The sequence below is a fragment of the Pseudophryne corroboree genome, chromosome 7 (assembly GCF_028390025.1).
Source record: "Pseudophryne corroboree isolate aPseCor3 chromosome 7, aPseCor3.hap2, whole genome shotgun sequence".
In the NCBI taxonomy this organism is placed as follows: Eukaryota; Metazoa; Chordata; class Amphibia; order Anura; family Myobatrachidae; genus Pseudophryne; species Pseudophryne corroboree.
The window spans coordinates 338,556,420-338,569,232 of NC_086450.1; positions in this window are offsets into that span (position 1 = coordinate 338,556,420).

Below are 12,813 nucleotides of genomic sequence, written 5' to 3' on the forward strand. Positions count from 1 at the left end.
ATACTATCTCTTTATCAACCAGTCTATATTAGCAGCAGACACAGTACAGTGCGGTAGTTCACGGCTGTGGCTACCTCTGTGTCGGCACTCGGCAGCCCGTCCATAATTGTATATACCACCTAACCGTGGTTTTTTTTTCTTTCTTTATACATACATACTAGTTACGAGTATACTATCTCTTTATCAACCAGTCTATATATTAGCAGCAGACACAGTACAGTGCGGTAGTTCACGGCTGTGGCTACCTCTGTGTCGGCACTCGGCAGCCCGTCCATAATTGTATATACCACCTAACCGTGGTTTTTTTTTCTTTCTTTATACATACATACTAGTTACGAGTATACTATCTCTTTATCAACCAGTCTATATATTAGCAGCAGACACAGTACAGTGCGGTAGTTCACGGCTGTGGCTACCTCTGTGTCGGCACTCGGCAGCCCGTCCATAATTGTATATACCACCTAACCGTGGTTTTTTTTTCTTTCTTTATACATACATACTAGTTACGAGTATACTATCTCTTTATCAACCAGTCTATATATTAGCAGCAGACACAGTACAGTGCGGTAGTTCACGGCTGTGGCTACCTCTGTGTCGGCACTCGGCAGCCCGTCCATAATTGTATATACCACCTAACCGTGGTTTTTTTTTCTTTCTTTATACATACATACTAGTTACGAGTATACTATCTCTTTATCAACCAGTCTATATATTAGCAGCAGACACAGTACAGTGCGGTAGTTCACGGCTGTGGCTACCTCTGTGTCGGCACTCGGCAGCCCGTCCATAATTGTATATACCACCTAACCGTGGTTTTTTTTTCTTTCTTTATACATACATACTAGTTACGAGTATACTATCTCTTTATCAACCAGTCTATATATTAGCAGCAGACACAGTACAGTGCGGTAGTTCACGGCTGTGGCTACCTCTGTGTCGGCACTCGGCAGCCCGTCCATAATTGTATACTAGTATCCAATCCATCCATCTCCATTGTTTACCTGAGGTGCCTTTTAGTTGTGCCTATTAAAATATGGAGAACAAAAATGTTGAGGTTCCAAAATTAGGGAAAGATCAAGATCCACTTCCACCTCGTGCTGAAGCTGCTGCCACTAGTCATGGCCGAGACGATGAAATGCCAGCAACGTCGTCTGCCAAGGCCGATGCCCAATGGCATAGTACAGAGCATGTCAAATCCAAAACACCAAATATCAGTAAAAAAAGGACTCCAAAACCTAAAATAAAATTGTCGGAGGAGAAGCGTAAACTTGCCAATATGCCATTTACCACACGGAGTGGCAAGGAACGGCTGAGGCCCTGGCCTATGTTCATGGCTAGTGGTTCAGCTTCACATGAGGATGGAGGCACTCAGCCTCTCGCTAGAAAAATGAAAAGACTCAAGCTGGCAAAAGCAGTAGCACCGCAAAGAACTGTGCGTTCTTTGAAATCCCAAATCCACAAGGAGAGTCCAATTGTGTCGGTTGCGATGCCTGACCTTCCCAACACTGGACGTGAAGAGCATGCGCCTTCCACCATTTGCACGCCCCCTGCAAGTGCTGGAAGGAGCACCCGCAGTCCAGTTCCTGATAGTCAGATTGAAGATGTCAGTGTTGAAGTACACCAGGATGAGGAGGATATGGGTGTTGCTGGCGCTGGGGAGGAAATTGACCAGGAGGATTCTGATGGTGAGGTGGTTTGTTTAAGTCAGGCACCCGGGGAGACACCTGTTGTCCGTGGGAGGAATATGGCCGTTGACATGCCAGGTGAAAATACCAAAAAAATCAGCTCTTCGGTGTGGAGGTATTTCACCAGAAATGCGGACAACAGGTGTCAAGCCGTGTGTTCCCTTTGTCAAGCTGTAATAAGTAGGGGTAAGGACGTTAACCACCTCGGAACATCCTCCCTTATACGTCACCTGCAGCGCATTCATAATAAGTCAGTGACAAGTTCAAAAACTTTGGGTGACAGCGGAAGCAGTCCACTGACCAGTAAATCCCTTCCTCTTGTAACCAAGCTCACGCAAACCACCCCACCAACTCCCTCAGTGTCAATTTCCTCCTTCCCCAGGAATGCCAATAGTCCTGCAGGCCATGTCACTGGCAAGTCTGACGAGTCCTCTCCTGCCTGGGATTCCTCCGATGCATCCTTGCGTGTAACGCCTACTGCTGCTGGCGCTGCTGTTGTTGCCGCTGGGAGTCGATGGTCATCCCAGAGGGGAAGTCGTAAGCCCACTTGTACTACTTCCAGTAAGCAATTGACTGTTCAACAGTCCTTTGCGAGGAAGATGAAATATCACAGCAGTCATCCTACTGCAAAGCGGATAACTGAGTCCTTGACAACTATGTTGGTGTTAGACGTGCGTCCGGTATCCGCCGTTAGTTCACAGGGAACTAGACAATTTATTGAGGCAGTGTGCCCCCGTTACCAAATACCATCTAGGTTCCACTTCTCTAGGCAGGCGATACCGAGAATGTACACGGACGTCAGAAAAAGACTCACCAGTCTCCTAAAAAATGCAGTTGTACCCAATGTCCACTTAACCACGGACATGTGGACAAGTGGAGCAGGGCAGGGTCAGGACTATATGACTGTGACAGCCCACTGGGTAGATGTATGGACTCCCGCCGCAAGAACAGCAGCGGCGGCACCAGTAGCAGCATCTCGCAAACGCCAACTCTTTCCTAGGCAGGCTACGCTTTGTATCACCGCTTTCCAGAATACGCACACAGCTGAAAACCTCTTACGGCAACTGAGGAAGATCATCGCGGAATGGCTTACCCCAATTGGACTCTCCTGTGGATTTGTGGCATCGGACAACGCCAGCAATATTGTGTGTGCATTAAATATGGGCAAATTCCAGCACGTCCCATGTTTTGCACATACCTTGAATTTGGTGGTGCAGAATTTTTTAAAAAACGACAGGGGCGTGCAAGAGATGCTGTCGGTGGCCAGAAAAATTGCGGGACACTTTCGGCGTACAGGCACCACGTACAGAAGACTGGAGCACCACCAAAAACTACTGAACCTGCCCTGCCATCATCTGAAGCAAGAAGTGGTAACGAGGTGGAATTCAACCCTCTATATGCTTCAGAGGTTGGAGGAGCAGCAAAAGGCCATTCAAGCCTATACAATTGAGCACGATATAGGAGATGGAATGCACCTGTCTCAAGTGCAGTGGAGAATGATTTCAACGTTGTGCAAGGTTCTGATGCCCTTTGAACTTGCCACACGTGAAGTCAGTTCAGACACTGCCAGCCTGAGTCAGGTCATTCCCCTCATCAGGCTTTTGCAGAAGAAGCTGGAGGCATTGAAGAAGGAGCTAAAAGGGAGCGATTCCGCTAGGCATGTGGGACTTGTGGATGCAGCCCTTAATTCGCTTAACAAGGATTCACGGGTGGTCAATCTGTTGAAATCAGAGCACTACATTTTGGCCACCGTGCTCGATCCTAGATTTAAAGCCTACCTTGGATCTCTCTTTCCGGCAGACACAGGTCTGCTGGGGTTGAAAGACCTGCTGGTGACAAAATTGTCAAGTCAAGCGGAACGCGACCTGTCAACATCTCCTCCTTCACATTCTCCCGCAACTGGGGGTGCGAGGAAAAGGCTAAGAATTCCGAGCCCACCCGCTGGCGGTGATGCAGGGCAGTCTGGAGCGACTGCTGATGCTGACATCTGGTCCGGACTGAAGGACCTGACAACGATTACGGACATGTCGTCTACTGTCACTGCATATGATTCTCTCAACATTGATAGAATGGTGGAGGATTATATGAGTGACCGCATCCAAGTAGGCACGTCACACAGTCCGTACTTATACTGGCAGGAAAAAGAGGCAATTTGGAGGCCCTTGCACAAACTGGCTTTATTCTACCTAAGTTGCCCTCCCACAAGTGTGTACTCCGAAAGAGTGTTTAGTGCCGCCGCTCACCTTGTCAGCAATCGGCGTACGAGGTTACATCCAGAAAATGTGGAGAAGATGATGTTCATTAAAATGAATTATAATCAATTCCTCCGCGGAGACATTGACCAGCAGCAATTGCCTCCACAAAGTACACAGGGAGCTGAGATGGTGGATTCCAGTGGGGACGAATTGATAATCTGTGAGGAGGGGGATGTACACGGTGATATATCGGAGGGTGAAGATGAGGTGGACATCTTGCCTCTGTAGAGCCAGTTTGTGCAAGGAGAGATTAATTGCTTCTTTTTTGGGGGGGGTCCAAACCAACCCGTCATATCAGTCACAGTCGTGTGGCAGACCCTGTCACTGAAATGATGGGTTGGTTAAAGTGTGCATGTCCTGTTTTGTTTATACAACATAAGGGTGGGTGGGAGGGCCCAAGGACAATTCCATCTTGCACCTCTTTTTTCTTTTCTTTTTCTTTGCATCATGTGCTGATTGGGGAGGGTTTTTTTGGAAGGGACATCCTGCGTGACACTGCAGTGCCACTCCTAGATGGGCCCGGTGTTTGTGTCGGCCACTAGGGTCGCTAATCTTACTCACACAGTCAGCTACCTCATTGCGCTTCTTTTTTTCTTTGCGTCATGTGCTGTTTGGGGAGGGTTTTTTGGAAGGGACATCCTGCGTGACACTGCAGTGCCACTCCTAGATGGGCCCGGTGTTTGTGTCGGCCACTAGGGTCGCTAATCTTACTCACACAGCTACCTCATTGCGCCTCTTTTTTTCTTTGCGTCATGTGCTGTTTGGGGAGGGTTTTTTGGAAGGGACATCCTGCGTGACACTGCAGTGCCACTCCTAGATGGGCCCGGTGTTTGTGTCGGCCACTAGGGTCGCTAATCTTACTCACACAGCTACCTCATTGCGCCTCTTTTTTTCTTTGCGTCATGTGCTGTTTGGGGAGGGTTTTTTGGAAGGGCCATCCTGCGTGACACTGCAGTGCCACTCCTAGATGGGCCCGGTGTTTGTGTCGGCCACTAGGGTCGCTAATCTTACTCACACAGCTACCTCATTGCGCCTCTTTTTTTCTTTGCGTCATGTGCTGTTTGGGGAGGGTTTTTTGGAAGGGCCATCCTGCGTGACACTGCAGTGCCACTCCTAGATGGGCCCGGTGTTTGTGTCGGCCACTAGGGTCGCTAATCTTACTCACACAGCTACCTCATTGCGCCTCTTTTTTTCTTTGCGTCATGTGCTGTTTGGGGAGGGTTTTTTGGAAGGGACATCCTGCGTGACACTGCAGTGCCACTCCTAGATGGGCCCGGTGTTTGTGTCGGCCACTAGGGTCGCTTATCTTACTCACACAGCGACCTCGGTGCAAATTTTAGGACTAAAAATAATATTGTGAGGTGTGAGGTATTCAGAATAGACTGAAAATGAGTGTAAATTATGGTTTTTGAGGTTAATAATACTTTGGGATCAAAATGACCCCCAAATTCTATGATTTAAGCTGTTTTTTAGTGTTTTTTGAAAAAAACACCCGAATCCAAAACACACCCGAATCCGACAAAAAAAATTCGGTGAGGTTTTGCCAAAACGCGGTCGAACCCAAAACACGGCCGCGGAACCGAACCCAAAACCAAAACACAAAACCCGAAAAATTTCAGGCGCTCATCTCAGAATCCGAATCTCGCGAGAATCCGACAGCGGGATGATGACGTTCGGGCGCGCTCGGGTTAACCGAGCAATACTGGAGTATCCGAGTATGCCTCGGACCCGTGTAAAATGGGTGAAGTTCGGGGGGGGTTCGGATTCAGAGGAACCGAACCCGCTCATCACTAGTCTGTACCAAAGGAACCTTGCACCCTGGGCCCTTGATGTGACGTTAGTGCTGTAATAACATTTGAAAGGCTCTATGGAATGTATGTTTGCAAGGTAATCATCACAGAAAATAATGAAATGATTTGTTATGATATTTTCAGAATGATGTCATATATTCCTGGTGGTGCTGCAATATATGGCTGCTTTCATCCTAAGGTGACTGATTTTCTGTTGGTAGGACATTTCATTCTGGTTTTAAATGAGGCAACTTGTATTCTAGATGTAGTGGTCCTTTGAAGTGGGTGTGATATAATTTATCAACAGCTACTGTATCATGTCACCAGTCATATGATCAGGTCAACATGAGTATGTGGACAAGGCTGAACTGTCGACTTGCAGCATGCTTGCATGGGTTTCCTCCGTGTACCGTGTATATAAAAATATACCGATAGGTTAATTGGCTCCCAACAAAGTAACCCTAGCATGGATGTGTCTGCGTGTACATGTGGTAGGGAATATAGATTGTAAGCTATACTGGGGCAGAGACTGCTGTGAATGGGCAAAATATTCTCTGAAGCGCGCTATAGAATATGTGTGCGCTATATAAATAACTGTTAATAAATAATAATAATACAGATATATATATATATATATATATATATATATATATAGATATATACACTGTATATATATATATATAAATATATATACAGGTTGAGTATCCCTTATCCAAAATGCTTGGGACCAGAGGTATTTTGGATATGGGATTTTTCCGTATTTTGGAATAACTGCATACCATAATGAGATATCATGGTGATGGGACCTAAATCTAAGCACAGAATGCATTTATGTTACATATACACCTTATACACACAGCCTGAAGGTCATTTTAGCCAATATTTATGATAACTTTGTACATTAAACAAAGTGTGTGTACATTCACACAATTCATTTATGTTTCATATACACCTTATACACACAGCCTGAAGGTCATTTAATACAATATTATTAATAACTTTGTGTATTAAACAAAGTTTGTGTACATTGAGCCATCAAAAAACAAAGGTTTCACTATCTCACTCAAAAAAGTCCGTATTTCGGAATATTCCGTATTTCGGAATACTTGGATATGGGATACTCAACCTGTGTATATATATATATATATATATATACATACACAGACACACACACACACACACACACACACACACACACACACACACACACACACACACACATAAGAGTGTTTGTATTGTATATAGGGACAGTGGTAGAGCTGCTTGTGGCTGCTGCTGTCTCTCACACACTTCCCTTGTGCACTGCCCACCTTACCAGGGCAAGATGAAGAGTGGCGCGCCCCCCCCCCCCCCCCCACAAAGAAAAAAATCCAAACAAAAAACTAAACAAACTATGTGTGCGCGCCTAAGGTGCACACCGAAAAATGGGCGTGGCCACGCCCCATCCACTGAAAATGGGGCGTGCCTGCTTGACACACCACCTGATTCACGTCACACTGGCATAATTCTTTTCAATTCCACATGCAACTTGCCTATATGTTGGTTTCTCACAATGTGGAACCTCTGAAGAAATGTATCCTCTAAGGCAGACGGTGTCTTCAGTTGGTATTCACTATTGATGTAGGAGATCAAATCGTCCAGAAGATGCCTGTTTGTGTAGGAATATTAACAAGGTCAGCATCATACAGCAGCGTTTCAACCAGACTCACATTCTGCCCCTTGTGTCACATCCTGCCCCCTGCGTCTCTCAGCCACACCATCTCACCCTTGTGTCTCTCAGGCACACCATCTCCCCCTGCTTCTCTCAGCACACCATCCCCTTGCCCCACCATCGTCTCTCAGCACACCATCACCTCCACCTGTGACGTCTCTCAGCACACCATCATCTCCCCCTAGTGTCGTCTCTGAGCACACCATCCCCTTATCCCACCATTATCTCCCCCCCAGCACACCATCATCTCCCCCCTGCGTCGTCTGTCAGCACACCATCACCTCCCACTGTGTCGTCTCTCAGCACACCATCACCTACCCCTGCATCATTTCTCAGCATCCATCACCTCCCCCTGCATCATCTCTCAGCACACCATCACCTCCTTCTGCGACATCTCTTAGCACACAATCACCTGCCCCCTACGTTGTCTCTCAGCACACCACCACCTACCCCCTGTGTCGTCTCTCTGCACACCACCACCTACCCCCTGTGTCGTTTCTCAGCACACCATCACCTCCCCCTGCGACGTCTCTCAGCACACCACCACCTACCCCCTGTGTCATTTCTCAGCACACCATAACCTCCCCACTGTGTCGTCTCCAAGCATGCTATCACCTACCCCCTACATCATCTCTCAGCACACCATCACCACCCCCTGCAAAGTCTCTCAGCACACCATCACATTCTATGTCTCTGTGTCTCCCCTCCCTTTCATTCTGTCTCTCAGTGTGTCTCTCCTCTTCATTTGTGTCCCTCAGTGTGTCTCCCCTCCTTCATTCTGTGTCTCTCAGTGTATCTCCCCCCCCTTCTTCTATGTCGCTTAGGGGTCTATTTACTAAGCCGTGGATTGAGATAAAGTGGATGGAGATAAAGTACCAGCCAATCAACTCCTGTCATTTTTCAAACCCAGCCTGTGACATCACAGTTAGGAGCCGATTGGCTGGGACTTTATCTTCGTCGACTTTATCTCCATCCAAGGCTTAGTAAATATACCCCTTATTTAGTGTCTCTCTGTCTCCCCTTCTGTGTCTCTCAGTGTGTGTCCCCTCCCCTGGGCATGATTCAATTCGATGACAGTTGAATAGCTCCGGGAATTAGCTCCCGATGCTATTCAATACAGCGCAGTGGCAAGTCAGAGAATGCCAGTTCTCCCAGACTAAAGAGGGTGTTCTGTCAGGAGAACCAACATTCTCCGACTTAAGTGCCAGGTGTGACGCTGTTTCTGCCATGCTAAGGGCAGAAATCAGCATCACGCCGCACACTTTTTGGATTTCTGCTCGCATCCCTCCAGGGGTGCGAGAAGAAATCCCGTTGCAGGGTGTCACAGGGCGCTGTATTGAATAGCACTGGGAGCTAATACCCGGCACTATTCAACGGTCATCTCATTGAATCATACTCAATGTCTCTCAGTGTCGCTCTCTCCCTCTTCTATGTCTCTCAGCGTGTGTCCCCTTACTTTGTCTCTCAGTGTGTCTCTCCCCCCTTCTATATCTCTCAGTGTCTCTCCCCCACTTCTATGTCTCTCAGTGTCTCTCCCACCCTTCTGTGTCTCTCAGTGTCTCTCCCCCTTCTATGTCTCTCAGTGTCTCTCTCTCTCCCCCACTTCTATGTCTCTCAGTGTCCTCCCCTTCTATGTCTCAGTGTCTCTCCTCTCCCCCCTTCTATGTCTCTCAGTGTCTCTCCCCTCCCGCTCTTCTATGTCTCTCAGTGTCTCTCCTCTCCCACCCTTCTATGTCTCTCAGTGTCTCTCATCTCCCCCCTTCTGTGTCTTTCAGGGTCTCTCTCTCTCCCGACCCCCTTCTATGTCTCTCAGTGTCTCTCCTCACCCCCCTTCTATGTCTCTCAATGTCTGTCTCTACCCCCCCTCTATGACTATCAGTGTCTCTCCTTTCCCCCATGCCTCTCAACGTGTTTCTTCTAGCACCCCCCCTTCTAATAATATAACAGGGTCACCTCTCTCCCCCCGTCCCTTACCTCATGGGACTCGGAAGCCAGTGGGGTAAGTCATCTGGTAGCCAGGATCTGAGGCAGCTGTGTGCCGTTATCTGCAGTCCGGATACTGGCAGGGTGAAGCAGCTGGGAGCTGGCGAAGGGCAGCAGGCTGATCCTACAAGGAGCGTGACACATCGTGGTCACGCTCCCTGCAGCAAGAGGACAGCAGCTGGGCGGACTGGCAGAGCTCCAGCGGTGGTGGTGAGCGCAATGGTGCACAGTGGGGCGAGCAAGCCATGCAGATGCCAGTGGCGCCCCCTCTGTTGGGCCTGCCATGGCGTCTAGGGCACGTGCCCTGCTCACCCTGTGCTAGTTACGCCTCTGCCGCCGGCCTCCCAGAGTAAGTGGCAGCAAGGTAGGCAACTATGCGTTGGCGGGACTCAGAGGCTGGGCACACACAACTGCTGGGCTGGATCAGGAATACCTGTTCCTCGGCAGCCATTGCAAGAGACAAAGTGGGAAGCGCTGAGCTGGACCAAACGACAGGGTAGGGAGGGGGAGGTCTGTGCAGCCAGGGTCATAATTAATTTAGGTAATTAGCAGGCGTTCTGACGATCATTTTAAAAAATAGTAAAAGACGCTGCAACCTTGTATCTTGTGGCCATTCACGGATATCCCTTTTGCCCCCCCCATCCCCCCCCCCCCCCCCCCGTCCCCTGTCCCCGTCTCCGGGCCTGGTGGTGCTATTCCTCATTATATACTGGAAGTAAAGACAATATACTGTATGATTATTAGGATAGGGATGAGGTAGAAGTCTCTGGCAGCACATATTCTTATTCAGGGCTGTCTACTTATTGATTGAACTCAGAAACTCTATTTTTATAGATTATGTCAGTGCAAGGTGAGTAACTGATTAATTTTCTCATTATCCAGAGTTGCTCTGAGATTCAAAGAAAGGCAGGAAATATGGCTTCTCCTGCAATGTCAGTTTTCTTCATGTTTGCATCTGGTTTAAGAATCAGTGTTTAAATTACAAAAAAATGACATAGTTCTATACTTTACTTGCAAATTAGTTCCTAGCAATGAAATGCAAATATTTTATGTTTTACACCTCACAAAAATGTTAATACAGGTTGAGTATCCCATATCCAAATATTCTGAAATACGGAATATTCCGAAATACAGACTTTTTTGAGCGAGAGTGAGAAAGTGAAACCTTTGTTTTCTGATGGCTCAATGTACACAAACTTTGTTTAATACGCAGTTATTAAAAATATTGTATTAAATTACCTTCAGGCTGTGTGTATAAGGTGTATATGAAACATAAATGAATTGTGTGAATGTATACACACTTTGTTTAATGTACAAAGTTATAAAAAATATTGGCTAAAATGACCTTCAGGCTGTGTGTATAAGGTGTATAAGAAACATAAATGCATTCATTGCCATGATATCTCATTATGGTATGCAATTATTCCAAAATACGGAAAAATCCAATATCCAAAATACCTCTGGTCCCAAGCATTTTGGATAAGGGATACTCAACCTGTATATAAAATCTATAATGACATCTGCAGGAATAAAAAATCGAATTAATTGTTTGACAATCACTTACACGCTACATTTTAATTAAAATTAATACACCATTAAAGTGTTATCTTGACTTTGGCTACAATATCCTGTAGAGTCTTGTCTAATTTACAACATTGGGTCTCATGATTTCCTTGTGTTTATGTGACATATTGATAATACGGTATACACTACGTTAACTCTTCTAAGACTATATATATATATATATATATATACATATATATAAAACAATAGGCTAGAACCCACAGCACTCATACATCCGCGGTGGTATTTGTGACCAAACCATTTAAATAAAATAATCATACAAATTAAGCACTCACCTAATATTAACAATTCAAACTGTAATTCATCTGAATTCAGGGAATGTTAGTTTCAAAATATTGCAATAGTTTATTAAGCTGACCAGCCACTTCACGGCCATTCCCATTTGGTCAGTCCCTATTGTAAATGCCAAATTGCTTTCTAACAAATATTTAAAATGCCCGCTATAATATATATTGTAAACGCCTGCACCTCTTATTACCATGTGCCATGAATGTGCGCTATACATAGCAAAACACTGCATCCCATTAGAGAAAACAATACACCCACACATTATCTGAGCTCCAAAGCTCATTGATGTATATATTTGTTATTAAAAGGATATGGATTCAATATATGACAATGTACAGTATACACATAATTACATGGTTACAACTCACACAGTAAGCAGTTAATACATACAGTTACATACAGTTACATACAGTTACAGGCCAGCGATACAATACCATTCCCTCAATGCATCTTATATCTCTCCCTTTCAGCAAATAAATACAGGAACTGGTCTGGCAGCAACTCCATCATCCTCTGGGACAAAACAGCAACTGCCTCCTGTGTGATCAGCAATGTGTTATCTAGTTTTTTTGGGGGAGGGGACTTTCTCATTCATGATGAGTCACTAGTCTATTTGTATATGCTCAGCAGGTTCAGCCTTGAAGACATTCAAAAGGGCTGGCCTGAGCTTCCTGTCCACTACCTGTTTGGAATATCTATTGTTCTAATAAAAGTGATTTTACCTTTCATACATTTAATCATAACTTTGTTGCAATGTCCTACAACTTAATAACAAGTATCAAATGAATCTACACATTAATCTGGTTGCTTTAATAGTAAATATGACAGGTCTATCTTGCTTCGTTCAAATAATACACATACATGACATTACTTCATTATATAATGTTAAATCATTATGATGTCTGGCACTTGATATTATTATAATTATGTACTGTATGAAATAAGTGTTGAATCCATCTCTGTGGCATGTCCATGTAAATGCGTGTGTTACCATATTTTGCTGTGCTCGCTGCGCGTATTTGCAAGAATAGCAACTTATAATGTGTGTAGTTTGTATGTTCTTTTTATGTAATATTTTTGACTTTGACAGTCCACCCTTTGGCAGTAAACAATAACTGCCATCAATTATTAACATAAGAAAAAATATTTCAGACAATAATCGGTGACCTAGACACAAGTATGTATTCATTTCACAAATCAGACACTTGGGGAAGATGGGGAGGAGGACGAGACATCCTCTATATGCACTCGGCGGTCACGGGACCACTGGTTGGGTGTGGGACAACATTCTACCTATAGAGTATGCTGGGACAGTGCTTTGGCCTATAATGTCTGATTTGAGATGAACATTTCACACATACATGTACCTACGTCTTTGTACACTGACGTTTGGATTCGATTGAGGTTCTGCTGGGTAGATTAAGACGACACAAACAAATCGTGACAGTGACATATAAAATTTTCATGATCTACATATTCCTATCATTTTCTGAACATTGTTTCCATTTCTGGAACGT